The 20630-nt window shown below is 39.2% G+C and overlaps 1 protein-coding gene and 1 pseudogene across 13 annotated transcripts in view; one reads left to right on the top strand and one right to left on the bottom strand.

Moving 5' to 3' along the window:
- The window catches only part of PKP4 (plakophilin 4), a 254638-nt gene that overhangs the window by 31596 nt on the left and 202412 nt on the right, over positions 1–20630 (top strand). The window lies entirely within an intron of this gene.
- LOC123817657 lies at positions 1679–16666 on the bottom strand (annotated as a pseudogene).

Here is a 20630-nt window from a genome sequence, read left to right as displayed (position 1 = left end):
CACTTCTACTTACTAACTTCTAACCATCGTCTGTGTTTAACCCTCAGTAGATTTTATACATGTGCACTACAAAGCAAATATTACATTCTCATGAAGACAAATTATGAAAATGTTTTTGAGGGAGAGCTGTAAAATGCAGGTACTGTATAAACTTCAAATGTATGAAAGCTTAATTTAATAATTTTTTGAGCCTAGCATATGCTAGGGGCACCCTCTTTTTTTAAGCACTCACTAACTAGTACACATTATCCCTGCTAGAATTTCTTCACCTTCTCAACACTTTCTGTTTCCTTTAAAAGTGACTGTTCATTTGGTTGTACTTGGACTACTGAGGCTTTTTTAGAGATCTACTGTGCTGCGTTCTCATGTATACCTTGTGTACTTTCCCTATTTTTCTTTCCATGCTACGTAGTACTCTCCCACTTCTAAAGAATGTGAAGAAGCATTCACAAAGAAGATGGGATCTTCCCCAAATCTGTCTCAACTGTTTGACATTCAGCATCTCACTTATATCCAGGTATTCAGTGTCTATATGATAGACAGCTTTTAAGATAGCCCCCAGTGATCCTCACCTCCTGGAATTCATGCCTTTGTATAATTCCTTCCCCTTGAGCATGGCATACATTTATTAACTTCTAATGTAATAGAATATTCCTTAGGATTATATATAATGTCACTTTCAAGCACAACACTGTTATAAATATTGTGATTCTTGATAGCTTTGTGGTGAAAGAACTTAGAGTGCTCCTGAGCCAGGGAAAGGACAAGACCTGTCACTGTTTAAAAAGAGCTGTCCAAAGGATATCTGGAAACAGGTAGGAACAGGGGAGCAAGCCACTGTGCCTTCCAAAGAAGGCTTGCCTTCATTCCTGTTGACTACCTTAGTGATCTTGGAGAACAAGTTATGTCATTCTGAGCCATTATTTTCTCTTCTCTGTGGTTCTTGAAGTCAAACTTGAGGGTTTTGATGAATCTTTTTTTTTTAATCTCCCTGCTGTGTCCCAGGCTTCTTTATTTAAGATCAAAGTGATAAGTAATGTGGGGATTAAAATCAAGAGTATCCCTAACTCCCTGCCCTTCACCGATTGTGTTCCCAGCTCATTGGCAAAGGAAGAACTGAATCCCGAAGACCTGGAACAATTCTCAGGTTCTTTTCCCTAACTCCACCCTTTCCTGGGAAGGGTAGGCACCTCAGTTTGAATGCATGGGAGAGCTCTGAGTAGTGACAGACACAGAGGGAAAGATTTCTCCCTCAAGGGAAAGGACCAAGAACTACAGCCAAGTGAAGTGAGAGTCCCCTTTACCTGGGGTACTAACAACGGTGCCGGTGCCGTGGTGCCAAGGAAAGGATACTGTTCTCCCTGAGAACAGAAACCTGGAAGCCTCAAAATCCTCTTGTTGAGAATAGTCACTGCTTGATTGTTTGCCCTCTGGTGACTGTTGCAGACCCACACTCTGAATTAGGTCCTTCTCCAGCCCAAGCTTCTGGGTATTGTGGCTGATCTGCTGCAGGATGGGCTTTGGGCACTACTGGAACATGCTCTCCAGGTTGCGCCTGACTCATTTCTTGATACTCGTTTGCTTTCTCTTTCAGGCCTGCACAAAGGTCTCTGTTTTGTATATCTCCTGTAGATTCTGGTTGTTGTCAGCTTCCTCCACCCATGGCAGGGGCTGCAGCTTACACGTGTTCTTCAGACTGAGCTGCAGAGCCTTGAAGTGGCAGGTGGTTGTTCAGCTCAACACCTTTCCAAAGAGAACCCCCAAGATTAGTCTCACATTGGTCTGCGTATATAGCAGGGTGATCCTCTTCTGCTTCAGGAGCTTGGCAGATTGCTCCAGGTCTTTCTGCAGAGCTCTCATGTCCTTGTGGTTTGGCTCCACTTTCCCCTTGTCCAGCTTCACAGCCCCAGGCAGGCCAGCCCAGGGCTTGGGGGAGGTCTCCTCAGATTTGCTCTTCACCCTGGCTCCTGCCTTGCTCTTGTACGAGGGGCTAGGGGTGTCTCCAGGCCACCTCAGGGTACCAGTGCCACTCCAGCCTTAGGTCCACAGGAGTCCATCCCCCTGCAGAACTCATATGGGGGGCACAGAAGAATCCTCCACACTATGGCCCCTAGGCCAAGCTGCAGACCAATTTCTCACCTGCTGAGAGAGCCCTGGAAGCTCATCCAGCTCCCAGGGTCAACCCAGTCTGACTTCTGCCCTCCTGGCCCATTGCCTCCACTCTAAGGCCATTGGAGGCGAGAAAGCAAAGTCAGAAGCCAGTGTCCCACCATGGGAAGGACAGCAACCCAAGCTGGAGCCTGGTGAAAGGAGAGCTCTCCAAGGCACTGCTCTTGATAAATCTCTTCAGTTTACTTCCTCTACATCTAGAAATCTAATACTTTGCTTTTAAATTAAGTTTTATTTAAAACAAAAAAAAGTTCCATCCAGGTACAGGGAAATTATTTCTTTCCTTCAGAAATCATATTATTTTGGGTATGAAATTTATGTACCATCTTAATTCTTCCATTATTCTGTGATTGGATATTCACATATCTGAGCTCTTTTAGAATTATTATTTATAGTGACTTTCTAGAGTTTATACTTCTTAAAGTCATGAAGTCAGTTTTAATGTGATTAGACTATCTTAATCTTTTTGAGCTTGTACCTTTGACAAAGTTTTCTGAAGCTAAAAATTCCTGTTAGGTGAAAACGTTATGTGTCCCTTTCTCTACACTGAATGTCTTGTATCCCATACCCCCACTACCCCCCCCCCCCCCCACCTGGAGTTCCTCTGGCATCCCTGGAACCTTCTTCTATACTCTAATGTGTTTCTGGTGTCTGGCGCTCAAAACGTTGGTTCCCCTGACCCTTGGCCTTGTGCCTTAGCATTAGCTGGATGAAGGCAGATGGTTCTTTGCCAAGAGTCTTTTCCCTCTCAGGTTCAGAGTTTATTAACCTTTTATTTTGAATGTCAGAGTATCAGAAACTAAATTCTACTACTGCATTTAAGCCGTGCGTTATTCATGTGGCTTACAAAGCCAAATGTGGCTTATAAAGTTTTCTTGCCATTTGGAATCAGGAGAGATAATTTGTAAAGTTATATTTATCAAATAAAACAAAAGTATATATGACAAAAACATCTACCAAAACATTAGCAAGATATAGGAGGAAGACATTATAATGGGTGAGGGGAGTCTGGATTTCTCAGGCCTTGCTCTAGGGCTGATGGCTCTAAATCCCTGGCCACAGCCCTCCTTACCCCACCCCATTATCAACCTTCTTTGGAAAAATAACTAACAAGATAAACCATTTTTCTTTACCTGCTGGTCATTATTAAGGAAACAATTAGGGGAAACCTTGTCCTCTAATTTCATTTTTAAATAGGCATATAAGAGATACTAGATAAAACAATTGGATTTATGCAAACTATTTTTCGTCAGTTTAAGGGTGTGCAAATAATTAATACCAGATGGTATCTACCTAGGATTTTTGAAGGGTGAAATTGGTATAGCTGTAGCCAATATGTGTGAATTTAGCTTATGAATAGTTACTGTGCCAGCAGATTGGTTGGTGCCACTGTGAGCATGGGGATTTAGAGCATTAGTTGTCTGGCTTTTTTTCCCTGCTAGGCTTCTGGTACCTCTGTGATAACAGACATAGTTGGCAAATCAAATTTTAAAAACTCTTCAGAGGGAAAACAAAACTGATATATTCAAGGGCAAGCATTTATTGGAATTTTTTGAGGGGGTTAAAAAACCTACATAAATAAATTATATATATTTTTCATAAACTTTGAAAGAACCTATCACAGATACTCACTTTTTAATGGGTACTTATAAAAATACTGTTGGGCTTTAAATGGTGAGAGTGCCTTACCTGTCATAGGTGGTTGAAGTCAGGATATGGGAAATACCAACTCAGAATAAGCCACCTCCGCTTCCTCAGTCCCTGTTCTCTGCTCAGCTCCCTACAGCCTGCTGTTTTCCTCCCATTGCTCTGCTCAGGCCTTGCTTGTGAAGAAAGTCAGTCCCCTGATGAAAGTTTTCCACATAGCATCTTGCCCAAGCAGCACTTGACACCATTGCCTACCCATTCCTTGGTGAAATTTCTTCCTTGCTAATAGGGTATAATTGTGTGTGTGTGTGTGTGTGTGTGTGTGTGTGTGTGTGTGTGTGTATCTCCTTTTATCTTTCTGGCTTCCATTTCTTAAGTTCTGTTTTCAGCTGACTATTTTCCTCCTGTTTATTTTCTTAAGTTACCTTTTCTCCTATAATAAAAGTGTTATTTATATTTACAATAGAAAATATGCAATAATAAAAAGGGTAGACTCTCCAAAATTTCAGCACTTAGAAGCAACATTTTGGCCTTCATTCTTTACTGATATGGGATCAGGCTGCATAAACAGTCTTTATACATAGCATTCTAGTTTCTCCATACTTAATATGTATTTACCAAACGATTTTTAATGTTACTGTTTCAAATTTTAAAAACAGTTATAAGTAATATACAAGTAGTTAAAGTCAAATAATACCAAAAGGCATATAATAAATAGTCCTTTGATCCCACTTGCCTCATATACTTTCAGTTGTTTGCTGTTTTTTTCTGATATTCATCTGTTTTTAAATAACATGGTTATAGTATTTTTTTGAATCACAGATATTAGACATCATCTAATAATTATTTAAGTGTAAATGTCTTATACCCCTTTCTTCTCTTTCCACTTTTCTTAATATTTATATGTCACATTTAAAAATTAAATCTCTATTCATTATTTGCTTTATTTTGATTATTAAATATTATTTATCAGTGAGCCAACTAGTCACTGGTCTTTATACAAGGTTTTTTTTTCCTCCAGTATAAATATTTCCCTAATTTTTCCATTTTCTTAGATACTGGTCTATGGCCTATTAGGAACTGGGCCACACAGCAGGAGGTGAGTGGCCAGCTAGCTAGTGAAGCTTCATCTGCGTTTACAGCCATTCCCCATCACTCATATTGCCTTCTGAGCTCCACCTATCAGATCAGCTGAGGTATTTGCATACGAGCACAAACCCTACTGTGAACTGCACATATGAGAGATCTAGGTTGCATGCTCCTTATGACAATCTAATACCTGATGATCTGAGGTGGAGCTGAGGTGGTGATGCTAGTGCTGGGGAGCTGCTACAAATACAGATTATGATTAGGAGAGAGGTTTGACTGCACAGGGACCATAATAAGTCTGTTACTTGCGGACTCATAGCAAAATCAGTGAGTGGCAAGTGAGTTGATGTGCTTCAATTGTACAGCTGCATCTAGTGGCAGGCTTAAAGTCAGAATCGGATATTTATTTTAGTCCACACATAGCCCACCCATAGCCCACCCATTATTTTATTTACCCTTCTTTTTCCTACACTGTGCACTTGTCTCAGTCAACAGTTTCAGTAAGCCCACAAGCTAACCCTAGCTAAAATAAGTAAACAAACGCTGCTGGAGAGCTTCTTTGAAAAGGGGAGAGACCCAATGATGATACAGCAGAAGACTATAAGACTGCCAACAAAAAGAAAGCTGCATTTAAAAGACCAAGATTCCTACTTAAATTACAGGTTCATTGCAACAGATGATTCACATTCTCCAAGCCTGTTTTGTATAATGTGGCGGCCAGCTATCCAGCAAAGCCTTCAAAACTGCTTTGTCACATGGTGACCAAACACCCTGCATTAAAAGACAAGCCTTTGGAGTTTTGCAAAAGAAAAAAAAACGTGAACATGAACAGAAGCAATTACTGAAGACCACCACTTCATCAAATGTGTCTACTTTGACAACATCATTCTTAGTGGCTAACCGCGTTGCTAAAGCTGAGAAGCCCTTTACCATTGGTGAGGAGTTGACCCTGCCTGCTGCTAAGGACATTTGTTGTGAACTTTTAGGAGAAGCTGCAGTTCAAAAGGTGGCATGTGTTTCTCTTTCAGCTAGCACCATAACTAGACGAATTGGTGAAATAGCAGAGGATATTGAGGCACAAGTATTAGAGAAGATTAGTGAGTCACTGTGGTGTATAATCCAGGTTGACAAGTCTACCAATGGTGACAACAAGGCAACAATGCTTGTTTTTCTGCAATATATTTTTCAGGAGGATGTGCATGAGGATATGTTATGTGCATTTTTGTTGCCCACGAACACCACAGCTAGAGAGCTATTCAAGTCTTTGAATGATTACGTATCAGGAACCTGAATTGATCATTTTGTGTCAGTGTATGCGTGGATAGATTGGCTGCCATGACTGGACAGCTTTCTTGTTTCAACACTCGGGTCAAAGAGTCGCTTATGAATATGAGTCTCCATACTATGACATCCATAGAGAAATGCTGGCTGGCCAAAAAACTTCACCTGAACTAACATTTTGCAGGACGTGATTAAAATTATCAACCGCATTAAAGTACGTGCCCTTAACTCACGTCTGTTCACACCCAGCTCTGTGAGGAGATGGATGCAAAGCACACATGTCTTCTCTTATACACAGAAGTGAGATGGCTTTCTAAAGGTAGATGACTGACCAGAGTTTTTGAGTAATGAGAGCCACTCCAGAGATTTGTTTTAGAAAAAGTCACCACTGGCAGCACATTTCAGTGACACAGAATGGGTCACAAAACTTGCTTACTTGTGTGACATATTCAACCTGCTCAACGAACTCAATCTGTCTCTTCAAGGGAAAACCACAATGTGTTCAAGTTGGCAGATAAAGTGGCTGCATTCAAAGCCAAACTGGAATTATGGGGGCGATGAGTGAACATTGGGATATTTGACATGTTTCAAACATTAGCAGAGATTTTGAAAGAAACTGAGCAAGGGCCTTCTTCCTCCCAGCTGGTGTGTGATAATCTATCAGCTTTCAAAAGAGTTTGAGAATTACTTCCCAACCAGAAAAGACTTCCAAACTAGGAAGGAATGGATCCGAGGCCCATTTGTGAATAAACCAGGTGAACTGACTTTGTCCGTGCTAGAAGAGGACCAACTACTTGAGATCGCAAATGATGGTGGCCTTAAAAGTATGTTTGAGACAACTTCAAATCTCCATATGTTCTGGATTAAAGTTAAGGTGGAATGTACCGAGATTGCCACAAAAGCACTGAAAAACCTTCTATTTCTAACATCCTGTCTTTGGAAGCAGAGTTTTCTGCAGTGACAGCAACCAAAACGAGATTACAGAGTAGACTGGACATAAGTAACACACTGTCTCCCATCACCCTAGATGGGACCATCTAGTTTCAGGAAAACAAGCTCAGGGCTCCCACTGCTTCTGCATTATGGTGAGTTGTATCATTATTTTGTTATATATTACAATGTAATAGTAATGGAAATAAAGTACACAATAAATGTAATGGGCTTGAATCATCCTGAAACTATCCCTCCCACCTGGGTCCATGGAAAAATTGTCTTCCACAAAACCAGTCCCTGGTGCCAGAAAGGTTGGGGACCACTGTTTCAAATGATTCCCTGATGAAGGGGAAAAGGTGTTTACTCTTAGTGTATTTCTCATACTTCAACTCCAGATGCTCATCTATTATTCTACTGTAGGCATGTTGCTGTTTTCAGCACTTTAGGACAATAGGTTATATATATATATTTTAAGATTTTATTTATTTATTTATTTTTAGAGAGGGGGAATGGGAGGGAAAAAGAGACAGAGAAACATCAGTGTGTGGTTGCCTTTCAGACACCCCCCCCAGGGGACCTGGCCTGTAACCCAGCCATGTGCCCTGACTGGGAATCAAATGAGCAATCCTTTGGTTCAATCCACTGGCCCACACTACCCAGGGCAGTTATATATTTTCATCATGTGCATTCTTAAAGTTATTTCACCTTAGTATTAAAATTGTGTTGTTGTTTTTAAACTGTGGAAGGGGAAAATAGCTCAGTTTAAACCAGAAATATTTCTTAGTAGTAAAAAAAAAAGTGACCCTTTATAGTCTTACCTGAAATTCGGTGGAAATATCATCTGTGCCAAAAACATACTGTGAACTAGAAAGTAATTTGCAATAGTGTGAATAAGTAATTTTAAAACATACCTTAGTTATTTGAAAGTAGATGAGCAAGTTATGAACCTGATATGTCTGAAGTGATGACTAATAACAGTAAGGATGATTTGTTTTGAAATAAAGTATTTGAACTAGACAGTTACAGAAAAAATTGTTTAATGTGTGATAGTGGGTTACTTTCATTATTCAGTTATTTCTTTTTTATTTAGAAATTTTAATATGAAATTTCCTAAACCAGTTGCCATGACTGGTGTGGCTTAGTTGGTAGGAGCTTTGTCCCATAACCAAAAGGTTGCAGTTTGGTTTCCAGTCAGGGCACATACCTACGTTGCAGGTTCAGTGTAGGTTGGGCATGTGGGATCCCTGGTTCATGTATTTCTGACCCCCATGCTCCTATGAAAGGCAACCAAACAATTCTTCTCTCTCCCATCGATGTTTCTCTCTCACCCTTCCTCTCTAAAAAGCAATGAACCAACTGCAAAGACTTTTTCAAGGTACTATTTTTATTATCAATAAAGGGCATCTCACATTTCTTTTACCATATTGTGCCATGTATAATGTGTACTTTTTTTTGCCCAGATTTTTGAGGGGAAAAATAAGGATGCACATTATACATGGCTAGTACTAATTCCATATCTGTGTAAATGTTTTTAGTTCTTTTGTTTATGCTTCTGTGTTAAAAGTGTAAATCTAGAAAGCATTAATGATATCCTTATGCAAAATAATACCCTGGAATATGATAACCAGTTTTGTTCTTACAATGAAATTGCAATGAAAGCAGTTTCAGCCAGTGAGTCAATGAAATGAAATGAAGAGTGGCGTGTTGTTATCCACAGAATAAGATATATATATGATGCCAGTTTTTATCCACACGGTAAAGTAGATGATGCCACAAAGTTGAATTAAAAAATTAAAACGGAAGGGTTTTTTTTCCTGAAAGTTTGGGTCTGAACGTGGGAGCACATTATACATGGCAAAATGTGGTAATTTGTAAGTAAACATTTATTAAAAACCAGCTAGAAATTATAGTGTTGCTATTTGCTTCTATAAACTTGGAAATATTTTAACTCTTTTGAATCTATTTATTTTCCAATGAAGTGAGGATAATTCCTAACTCTCAGGTTTTGTGGAGATTTCCTTTTTAGCACAATGAGGTTAAATAAATGATTATTCTGTTTTTTAAACTTCTACATTTGTGGTAATAAAAGAAAACAGTTAAAACACTATTGTACTTTTTTTAAGACTGAGAAAGTCTGAAAATGCTAGGACTCCCCCCCTCCCGCACCCCCATACTGATGAAGGTCAGATAGTTGAATTCACATTGCCAGAACTCTGCTGTTGAGGAATTTGGCAGTAGGCATCAACAGCCTTAAAAAATCAAAAAAGGTGCATTTGTTCTACAAGTTCTAATATGTTGTAAGGCAGTAATCACTCACATGGACAGAAATTGTTTTCAGCTGAGTTGTTTAGAGTATTAAAAACTATAAATCTAAATATGTTAATATATCATGCAGTAAACCTCTATGTAGCCATTAAAGTAGTCATATGTTAAAAATAAAAGGAGAGGTATATGTATTAATGTTTAACCTTTCAATGTGGTAAATTGTATCACTTTAAATATATTTTTTAAATGGCTACAGTGATAGGCTAACTTTTGCCACTCTGAGTTGGGCTACATTTTTGAGTGCCCTTTCTTTCTTTTGGCTCTTTGCCTAGTTTATAGCTCCAAGTTCCCTTTCCCTCGTCTGCATTTCCTACTCCTTTTTATTCCCTTGGTTTTCTTTGCCTGGTGCTAGATATAAACCACATGCAGAAAATACTGACGAAGAAGTTACCTCTTTTAAAAAGGTCTTACAATTTTTTAAAATGTGGCTTTAGAAAATGGTCTCCCAGTTTTTCTGGAAATTTACAGTGTGGTGATTAAGAGCTTAGAAGTCAGGTAGGCTTGGGCTTGAATACAGACTGTCACTTGTTAGATGTGTGACCTTTAGGCACGTTATTTTACTTCCTTGCTTCTGTGTTCTTAACAGTGAAACAGGGATAATATAACTCAGTTTTGTCTTGAAGATTAAATGATATAATATTTGTAAAGTGCTCAGCACTGTCTGACTCATATAGGAAATATTTAATGGATGGCTGCTGATGTTGCTATTACAGCATTAACTTTTCACAGATGAGATGCAAGCCAGACATCATGTTTCAAATACTGTTTCAGTTCTTTAAATCTCAGTAAGCATTGCTTTCTCAGTGTATGGTCATCAGCCTCTCTGCCCCAAACAGATCAACAAATATTACCTGTGAGGTAAAACTCAGAGATTCATCTGATGTTTTATGAGTACTGTAAACATGTATGGAGTATGGCAGAAAGAGAATGAGGACGAGAAAAAGCCAGTGTACAATGAATGGATGATTGCCTTGAGGCAATGTGAGGATTGGACCACATGGGGGTATTCTGAATTGCACAGCTTTCTGCATGTTTTTAAATGAATGTGAACATAACATTAGAAGTTGCAAGGTCATTTGAAATGGGCAAAAAAAATCTACCCAGATGTAAAAAGCATTTTTACGGTCTTTACTACATTCTCATGATGAACTCTTATATTTTGGTAATTTGCTTCAGAATTTTTGTTGTGAAATGCTTTAAAAGAGTCAACATTTATCGTGTCACTGGTTTTACATAGCGTTTCAAAAATGTTAACTGTGTTGTGAAAAGTAATTTTGTTTCTTGGGCCTCATTTTCCCTTTCAGCATTCCTCTAGTGGTTGTAATCATTGGGGATCCGATTTATTATGCTGGCGGTGACTGTATAGTCATTTCTTCAGGATGCTTCCTCTAATGTCTGGGGATCCCATAGCATTAAACCATGAAGATAAGTTGGTAGGGCACTCTTAGGTTATCTAGAACTGACTGTGGTCTGCTTTGATTTATAGACACTTCTGCTCCTCTTGTTCAGATAGGGTTGTTGCCCCTGTGATTGCAGTGGGAAGATGATGAGTGTTTTTTTTTCTTTGGAGGTGGGAGATGTGGGGAGATCCAGTTGCTCTGCCTCTCCTCACCAGACATGGCTTTCTGCAGCACAGCTGTTGATGGTGACATTACACTGTCTATGACCACAAAAGAGAGCACAGCTCCCCTTATCACCCACAGATTGAGGCCAAGGAACCATGGAGATAATACTTCAGTTCTGTGCTCCTGAGTCCAACATAAGTATGGAAGCATATACAGTAAGAACAATAAAGTACTCTGCATGAACGAGGCTGGGGTAGGGGTCTGAAATTATAATTACTTTAGATTACCCACATGTTTGAGTAATTTATTGTGGTAATTAATTGGGAAAGCTCATGAAGCTTCCTTTTCAATATGTAAGACTAAATGACCCATTGGACTTTTTTTAATTAAAAAAGGCCCCTTTAGCACTGTAGATGCATGCATTGCATGAGGTTACACAACCACCAACCCAAGGGGAGAGTATTTCAGTAAAGCCTCCATGTTAAACCCAGAGCTGGCCCAACAGCCCTCCTGCTGAGTAGCCTCTCCCATTCTGTACCTCTATCAATGAGGCATGCCACTGACTCACCTTTGCTCAGTTTCCTAGCTTATTCCTAAGAGAAGTTATTTCCTTATGACCCCGTTGTGTCTCTAGCTCTAGAGAAACCGTAACACCACTGAGTTTTGGCCAGATAACATTTAACACATGTCTGTATTTAAGTTAGAATAGCAGAGGTCAGTGTTCTCATGATCCTGAAGGATAATTGGGCATATGTCCACTGCTCTGAAGGAAAATTTGTATTTGTTGTGAGTGGCAGAGCACAGCACCACTTACCCCTACTACAGTTTGAAAGCTCCATGGCCTGACTTCCTGATGTGTTACAAATCATGCCATTGTCTTAGTACTTATTCTTCATACACTTGGTTAGAAACAAAGTCAACTATTTATGGGGGGAAAAATGTAATACTTGGACCAAGTAATATGCTACCCTTATTTCATAGATTTTTTTCTCAGACTTACTGAATAAAATGAAGGATACTAAAGCACAAAGACAATGGAGAATGGGAGTTAGGAAGTAGGATTCATGAATTGAACAAAGTATCACCTTTCCACACTTGAATTTGCAATTTCTGATTCTATTGCTATGCACAGTAGTATCACATTTACTAGAAAGAGAGGTTGTAATCTGCCAGAAATGTTAGAAAGTTCTAATTATTATACTAATGCTAGAGGATGTAGTCATGAACGTCATCCTCAATAATAAGTTTTTGGCATTTTTACGTACAGTATAAAAGGTAATTTAATATATTTTACATTCATGAGTAATCATTGCAAAGTAATCTTGCTTGCTTGTTTCCTAATTACTCTATTTTTAGCAGTGCTATCTTTTCTGCAGTAAGCTAGAACGTCCTAACCTACAGAACAGTGCACGCCCCTGTAGCACAGTAGCAAGTGTGAAGGCCCACAGTCAGCTCAGTTGCTTCTGTAGAGAAAGCAATCATCCCAACTGCCAGTAATGACAACCTTGTTGATTATACCAGTCAAGGTCTGTTATTAATCATTCATAAATAGTCATTGTTGCCTTAAAAATATGTTTTTGTTGTTTGGTAAACATGCATAATAGCAAAAAGAAATAAAGATAACTCATCCTCACTAAAACCTGAGTTCTATAGCAAAAAGACACAAAAATCTTCTATATATAGATATTTTGTTTCCCTGAGCAACAGAAAATGCAGTTATTGGCAGCAATGCCATGGAAAAATATAATCTTGCAGATGGGAATAGCCTCCATTTTTTTCATGGATGTACCTCCAAGTCAGAGTCTATGGCATCAGCCATGGAGTCTTTGTCAGCATCCATGAGGTTGAGGTAACTCTCCTGTGGTGCCCTCCCAGGGCACCCTGGACTGCAACTTCTCTTGTCACTTTGGGGCCTGAGCCTAAGCCAAACAAAAGCAGCCTGTAGCTGTAGATGAAGTTGTGATTCCAGACTAGTCCTTACAATTTTTCTGCTGGCCTTCTCTGTAAGAGTGAACTACCAGACTTGTAACCCTGGTGTAGCCAAACTGAGCTCCTAGCATTGGTTCTTCCTCCTGTTTTCCCTAGTTTCATTTTGATAACAGACATAAAACTATAACTCATCTTTGATTTTTCTCCTTCCCTTGTCCCCATGTCCATCCAGTTATTATCTTATTAACTCACTTGTTTGACTTATTTCTGTAATACTTCTGAAACCTACATTCTCAGTGTAATTCCCACTTCTATTTTTCTTCCTGCCTGAAATTCTGGGATAACCTCCTGTCCCCTCTTCTTTCCAGTCAGACTAACAGGGTATAGCTAAAGTGGTCTTCCTGAAACAAAGGTCATGACATTACTCTTCCATTTAGATTTTTCCATTGGAGCCCTGATGCCCCTCATGCAGGGTCAGACTTCTTGGCCTACAGTCATCCTTGCATTTCCCGGGATTTTACGTTATCCCCATTCAGGAATCTTGTCATTCAATCAAAATGGAATGATCATTATCTCTATACACATCTACAGCATGTTGTCTCCATTCTTTCTGGCTGTGCTTTTCACTCTGCCTCGAATCTTCTTCCCATTTCTTTACTCACTGTTGAAGTGCTTTGTACCCTTCAAGGCCCTGCTCAGGTATTTCTTTCACAAAGATGTTCCTGATCTCCAGTACCCTCCTTCCTCCTGCACACATGTGCATATACATGCCATTTCCCACTTTGTACCTCTTTTAATTACCTCAGATGCTTTTTAACAGTGTGTATATGGCCATATGTCTTATTATTTACTTCTGAACTTAATTTCTTTAAAGTCAGCATTAGCCTCTGATTCGCTGTTCTGTTTTGCATGATACTGGGCATGGTGCCCCACACATAGATCAATAAATGTATCCAGAGATCTTGATTTTTAATCTTTCCACTCATCTTTGTTTTTTCCTCTACAAAATGCCTTTGATATTTGGTAGTATTTATAAAGTTGTATAGGAAGTAATGGTAAAAACAATCCTTGACCAGTTTTAATTAAAGATAATGTTCTTTTGTGATCTGGGCAATTTTATGAGGATTTTGTGTTAATACTTATGTTCTGTTTGTAAGTGGGGAAAGATAGACTTCTTATAACAGAAGTGGAATGGAGGCATCCCTGTCTTTTCATACTTTGCAGTATAAATCTGTAAATCAATCTCATGTGTTAAATACATTTTTAATATTTTTAACAGGCCATGGAAGTTTGTATATTGGTGAAGAGATTGTAAGGGTAGTCTACTGTGAGAAGTCATTTCCATTCTTCTGTTAATTAGAAAAGTTTCCTCTAAGAGAACATTTTAGATTCCAGTATGAGAGGGAAAGAAATTCAGAGGGATGTAGGTATCTGCAAGAGGGCATAGACTAATGAAAAGGTACTTATGTTCTGAGCAACTATGACAATTGTGCCTTTAGTCATTCTTTGTCAGAATTGCTGTTTTGGACAGAATGTGCACCTGAGGGTTATGACTGACCCCCAAATCTTTTTTTTTAAGATTTTACCTATTTATTTGTGGAAAGAGGGTAAGGGAGGGAGGAAGAGAGAGGGAGAGAGAATCATTGATGTGAGAAAGAAACATAGCTCAGTTGCCCCTCACATGGGCTCGAACAGGGAACCAGGCCCACAACCCAGGCATGTCCCCTGACCAGGAGTCGAACCAGCAAACTTTCACTTTGCAGAACAACACTCAATCAACTGAACCACACCAGTCAGGGTCACCCCAAATCTTAATGTCCAGCCTCCTTGCTTTTACTCTGCTGCTTGAGGCTACCTCTGACTAGGAGGCATTTTGTTGAGCCGTTGCTTTGTTTGAGATCCGAGGAGGTAGGAAAGTTTATCATAGCTGCTAGAGCTGGGAAGAGATGGGTTTTAGATTGTACTTGGCAGGAACCACAAGCATTTTCAAAACCCCCCAAGGAAGAATCCTGACTCAGCAGCATTCTGCGAACACTATACTCCCTGGGGCAGGATTCCTGATTTGGCTGTACCAGGTCCCAGGGCCTCCTGAGTTCTGGCTTCTAGTGGGCTATTTGACTTCTGAGATGTGTAACCAAAAAGGGCAACATTACCAATGATAACCTTTCATGTAAAAAAACAAACAACAAATACCCCAACATTTCATTGCCATGCACCTCTGCCTTTTTGGCCTTTCTGGGTATCCACTGTATCATTTAAAATGAACTGTTTTATTTCTAATTGCTTCATGCCAAGTTGGCTTATGTGCTTCTGTTTCTCAGCATTCCACGGATGCCACACTACTCAAAGGTGTGTTTTAGTTCATCTTCATAGATTTCTCCAAGCCTGCTCTGGAAAGTCTCCCTGCTTGAGGTTGTCATGCAACAGCTGCTTGCATACCCTGCTGACATCCCTCCCCAGCACACGTCCAGCCACCTGAGCTGAACCGGAATGAATGTGCCTTCGTTGCTGGGGAACTAGCTATGCTCTGGGACTTTGCCACTTCTGTCTTGCTGTCTGATGTTCAGTGTTTTGTTGAAGAGGCAGATTTAAATATTTCAGTGAAGACAGAACCAAGTTTCATTAACTTTGTAAAAAGGTGCATGATTATTTCAATCCATCCAAATTATGTTGGTTTTGATTCATTTTCATACGATCTTCTCAGCACATGAACGGCATCTGCTAGGTGAGGTTTTCTTGCCTTATGCAGGTTGTGACCTTGATCTTTCCACTTTATCTTTTTTTCTTTTTCCATTGCTTTGAGGCAGTGGGGAGAAAAAAAGAAACATAGATTGGTTCCTTTCTCTTATGCAGCCCAACAGAGGAATGAACCCACAACCTGGGTATGTGTCCTGACTGGAAATCAAAACCGCAACATCTTGGTCCACAGGACAATGCTCCAACCAACTGAGCCATACCAGCTAGGGCATCCACTTACTTCTCAGTCTTTTTTATCTTTGAGACTATAGGATCACTTGTATGATCACGCAGGGGCTTTCCCAAATATGTACCTCAGGAGCATGGATGTTGGCTTTAGGCAGATTCTGGACAATATTTGTAAAGCACATTTCATCGTGCTTACGGTTTAGCTGAGGTTTTTCTGAAGGTTGAGAGCAATTAGTAAAGTAAAATAGAGTAAAATGAAAGCCATTTATTTTACTTCGCTTAACTGCATTCATGAAGAAGAGTTGACCATCCATGTGGATTTTAAAAGACTAAAAGACTGAAATCTCTAGGTCCTAGGAATTATATAAGAGCAGTAATATTTTAGGGACTGGGAAAATCTAGGCTGACTGATGATGTGAACTTACCAGATATCTGGTAAGTGGTATCTGGTATTGATGGTGGTTTCTGGAAATAAGGGTCTGGACTCTAGGACCATTAAAACCCAGCTTGCTGCCTTGTAGCTTATGGTTCATAAGAACTCTGGTTCTAGTCTCTTCTGAGATTGATATATCTTCCTAATCCTAGTGTGCAGGCTCTCCAAAGAGCTTGCAGAGACACTAGAATTGTCATTCCCAAGCCATAGTCTCAGTTGTCTCTAAAGTCCCTTTGAGCTTTAAAATTTTGTGACAGAATGTCTTAGCTTCAGTTAACTGCCTCTGCTCTTGCCCTGACGTCTTACCAGTTTCCATGTCCCATCTGGTCTGATGCTGAAGTGTCTTCTCATCACCTTCAGCATTCTTCATTCTCCCCACTCACCTTCCAGGTGGATCACTGCAGTCACTTTAGCTGAACTTCTGCCACCACCAGACTGCTTTCCAGTCCCTTAGCCCTTCTAGTCTCATACCAAACATAAAACTGTTGCCCTTTAGAGGCACTTGGTGCAGTTGGAGACAGAAGGTGGTTCACAAAATTGTGTTAACTTCACATGCAAATAGGTGCTGGTGGAGATTCAGAAGGTTTGTTTACATATGGTGCAGCCTCTACAGTGTGTTAGAGATGGTTTGGGTAAGAATGAAAGTAGACATTCATAAAAGCTAAGAATAGTAAGCTGTCCCTGTCTTAAGATAAACTTTTGGCACAAATCCTTGAGACTTTCTGCTCTGTGGCCTTCTATGTATAGTTTTAAGAATGCCATGTGAATTCTTGGTAAGAAGTGTTAAAGACTCAAGGCCTATCTTATACCTCTCTTAGCTTTTGCTATTCACATCTGTTTTGCAAAATCCAGTTTGACCTCCCTTCTTAGGAATTTTTCAGCCTAATTAAAAGTTTGAGCCATAACACATGTGAAGGAATTGGAACAGCTCCTGGAAACATTTGTCAGATGATAGCAATATCCAAGTTGTTAACTGTACTTGCTACGGTTCTGATATTTCATGGATGCACGTCAGTTAATGTAAATGACATGACGAAAGGAACTTCAGTGCTTTGTCTTTAACGTGTTTCATATTTAATTTAATTGGTAGCTAACTAACACTTTAGCTGCTGCACATTCCGTTGGTTCTCCTTTTACCTCTAATTTCATCCTTCTAGGATTCAAAAACATTGTGATAACCTATAAACAAATATTATAATGGCCAACTTAAAGAACCTGCTACTGAAAGTAAATCTTGCAAGTTATTTTATAAATTTATTAAAATGACATATTCTTAAATATAAAGGAATATTTTATGAAATCATATTTACTTAGTGGGTAATTTTTTAACGTGTTTTTTTTTAACTTTTTTTTTTTTAATTTAGATTTTACATTTCTCACTAAAGTTTTATTCAAATTCTGGGCATTCCAAGTATTTAAATACCTCCTATTTTTTAAATGGATATCTTGTCAGTTGGGCAAATCTTACTCCACTCATGTACTTTGAACTATTTTTAATCCCAAGCCCAATAAATGACAATTTTTAGTTAATTATTGACAGTCTAAAAGCATTATTCCCATAGTTAAAAAGAAATTATGATCTTTAATAGTTTTCCTTTTTTATTGTTCTTCTGTTACAGCTGTCCCAATTTTCACCGTTCTTGCTCCCTTCCTGCCACCCCCCGCCATGAATCCCTCTCCCCCACTTCCACAGTCAACCTCCACCCTGTGGTCCTTGTCCATGGGTCATTAATACTTGCTTTTTAACTAGGCCCTTCCCCTTCTTCCCTCCCCTATGCACCTCCTTCCTTAAAGTGAAACTGCATTTTCACTTTTATGTACACAATTATGGAGCACTTTGTTTTTTTTATATTACCTCTGATTTGTTATTTTGAGACAATGATTGTGAACCTTCATTGTGTATGGGACTCACCAGGAGGAATTGTTAAGCACAGAAAACACAGATTGCTGTTCCTGATCCCAGCATTCTTGATTCAGTAGGTGTGTGGTATTGCTGATTCTGCTGGACTACACTTTCAGGACCACTGGTTAGAATTCTAGAAAATAGTAGTCATATGATTTGCAAATATAATGGATTTAAGGAACATAGAGAAGGTAAGAAAGGCTTACTGTAGCTTTTATGGTTCACAAAATTCAAGTTGTCTTTTAGCCACATTCCCTTTCTTGCTGTTGTCAGGATATTGCTGTTTACTTGTTTTGATTTAAATGTATATAGTGCTAACAGTATGACTGGTATTACTTGATAAATGACCATGTGCACATTAACTAGTTTAATAATTCGAGAGGTGGTGAATGAAGCATTGCAATGACTATTAAACTATTAACTGCAGGTATATTAGAAACTCAGTACTACAAATAGGTTCCTGGTAAGCACATGGCCCAGTCCCTAATACATAGTGGACATTCAATAAATGTTGGCGTGAGCAAATGAATGTACAAGTAGCTCATTTCCCCACAACATAATAGAGTTACTCCTTGAAAACTTGGCTGACCTGACTGAATATCGGAGAATTATCTGGTTAATCAGCTTTACCATTTATTTGTTTCTCATTATTATCTTTGGGTGGGGGGGGGGGGTGATGGATATTCCACTGATAGTTTAGTCCTTCTACTAGAAAGAGTGGGAGACTTTTCTCTTACTTGTTAGTAACATTTAATTATTTGCAGGAATAAGTAGTATTAACTTTAGAAAGTTCCTTTGGGGATCATTTGGGTTCACACTTTAAGCTGGTTTTACAATCTTCTAAATATATATATTTAAAAACTATTAGCTAATCTGGAATGTAAGTATATAGCAAATTAAATATTATTTGTATAGTCTTACAAAACATAGAAATTTTCAATTCTTTATTATTGCATTCTAACCAAATTTATTACGATAGTCCCCAAAGTAATGAATACATTGAATATTTATGCAGTGTTACATTTTTCAATTATTTCAGTGTAATTTCAATGATGTTTCAGCTTCATTTTTGACGGTTGCACTATTTATTATAACAGATTAAAAGTGACTATAGATTGCCAAACAACCTATTCATCATACTGGTGTTCCCAAAGGTGCCTTTTCCACAGAAGGAAATGGACAGAAGAGCTTAAGAATGTTTTCAAGTAGAAATCAAGAGAGTTCCATTTCTGTCCTGCGCTGATACCATGATTTCATGGATTCCATCTTATAAAACATTTCCATACTGCTCCTGCTTACTTCATAAGGATATTGTAAGAGTGAATTAGATAACTACTTTGAATGGTTTAAGATACTTAAAGGAAAGGTACTCAGTAAGCCACACATTTAGAAATGGGCTGTGGGCATGCTAAGTTTTAGCATCTGAAAGGACACCATGTTGGTGGCCACAAAACATGAAAATTGGAACTGAGCTCAGGTCTCCAGAATCATATTTCTAGTAGTTAGCCTAGAATTGATCATTAAAGCATTTAAGATTCCACCACTTCCCTCACCCCCAACCCCACCACCAAAGTAGATCTTCAAAAAGAAAAACCCAAAGACAAACCCTTAGGAACACCTAGGACTTAGGAAGTATTGGGAATCAGAAAATTGAACCCTAGTTATATGACTAGGGCTTCACCAAAACCCAGGTTCTTCTTCTGCACCCTGCTGCCTGCTGATGGCCGTTGATTTTGATAACTAGTGAACATGGTCTTTATTATAGTACTTACATAACTTATATTTGAGATGAGGAGGGGATGAGATAAACAGATCAGGTGGTAATAAGTGTTAAGATGAAAAAGAAAGCAGGGTGGGTGAGGGGGAAAGGCGTGAGGACCGCGAGATAACCAGGAGGAGGATAGTTAGGGTCAAGGTCAGTGAGTTCTGTTAGATGAAGTGACTTAGCAGTATGAGGTAAGAGACTAAGACTTGGACATGGAGCATGCCAAGGCCTGGCACAGCAAGTACAGAGTCAGTTAGAGGGAAAGTCAAGGTGCTGTGTTCTCTAAAGTACAGGTGTGGGACAAGGGGGCATGACATGTGGCTGTGTCCTTTCTCTCTCCCCGAGTAACTTGTGGGGAAGACCAGAAATACTCAGGAGGCACATCCTTTAACTGTGAGTTGGAACATTCCTCATACTGAAACATTAGCTAAAACATTTAGAAAAGAGTAAGTCTGAACTATTGTCCTCAAAGCTATACTGTGAAATTGGAGTTTTTAAAAGTTTGCATAGTATGAAGAAAGTGACTCATTTTTCTTTTAGGATTATCTTGCTTTGGTTGCATGCTGCAACTGAAAGAACCCTGACTTGAGAACCAGCAGGCCCATTAGCAAGACTGGGCAAGTTGTGTCCTGGCTCATAGCCTGCCATCATCTCTCTATTTACAAT

The sequence above is a fragment of the Phyllostomus hastatus genome, unplaced genomic scaffold, assembly GCF_019186645.2.
Source record: "Phyllostomus hastatus isolate PE091 unplaced genomic scaffold, TTU_PhHast_1.1 phas_contig_1, whole genome shotgun sequence".
NCBI lineage: Eukaryota > Metazoa > Chordata > Mammalia > Chiroptera > Phyllostomidae > Phyllostomus > Phyllostomus hastatus.
This window is presented reverse-complemented; position numbering and strand designations above follow the sequence as displayed.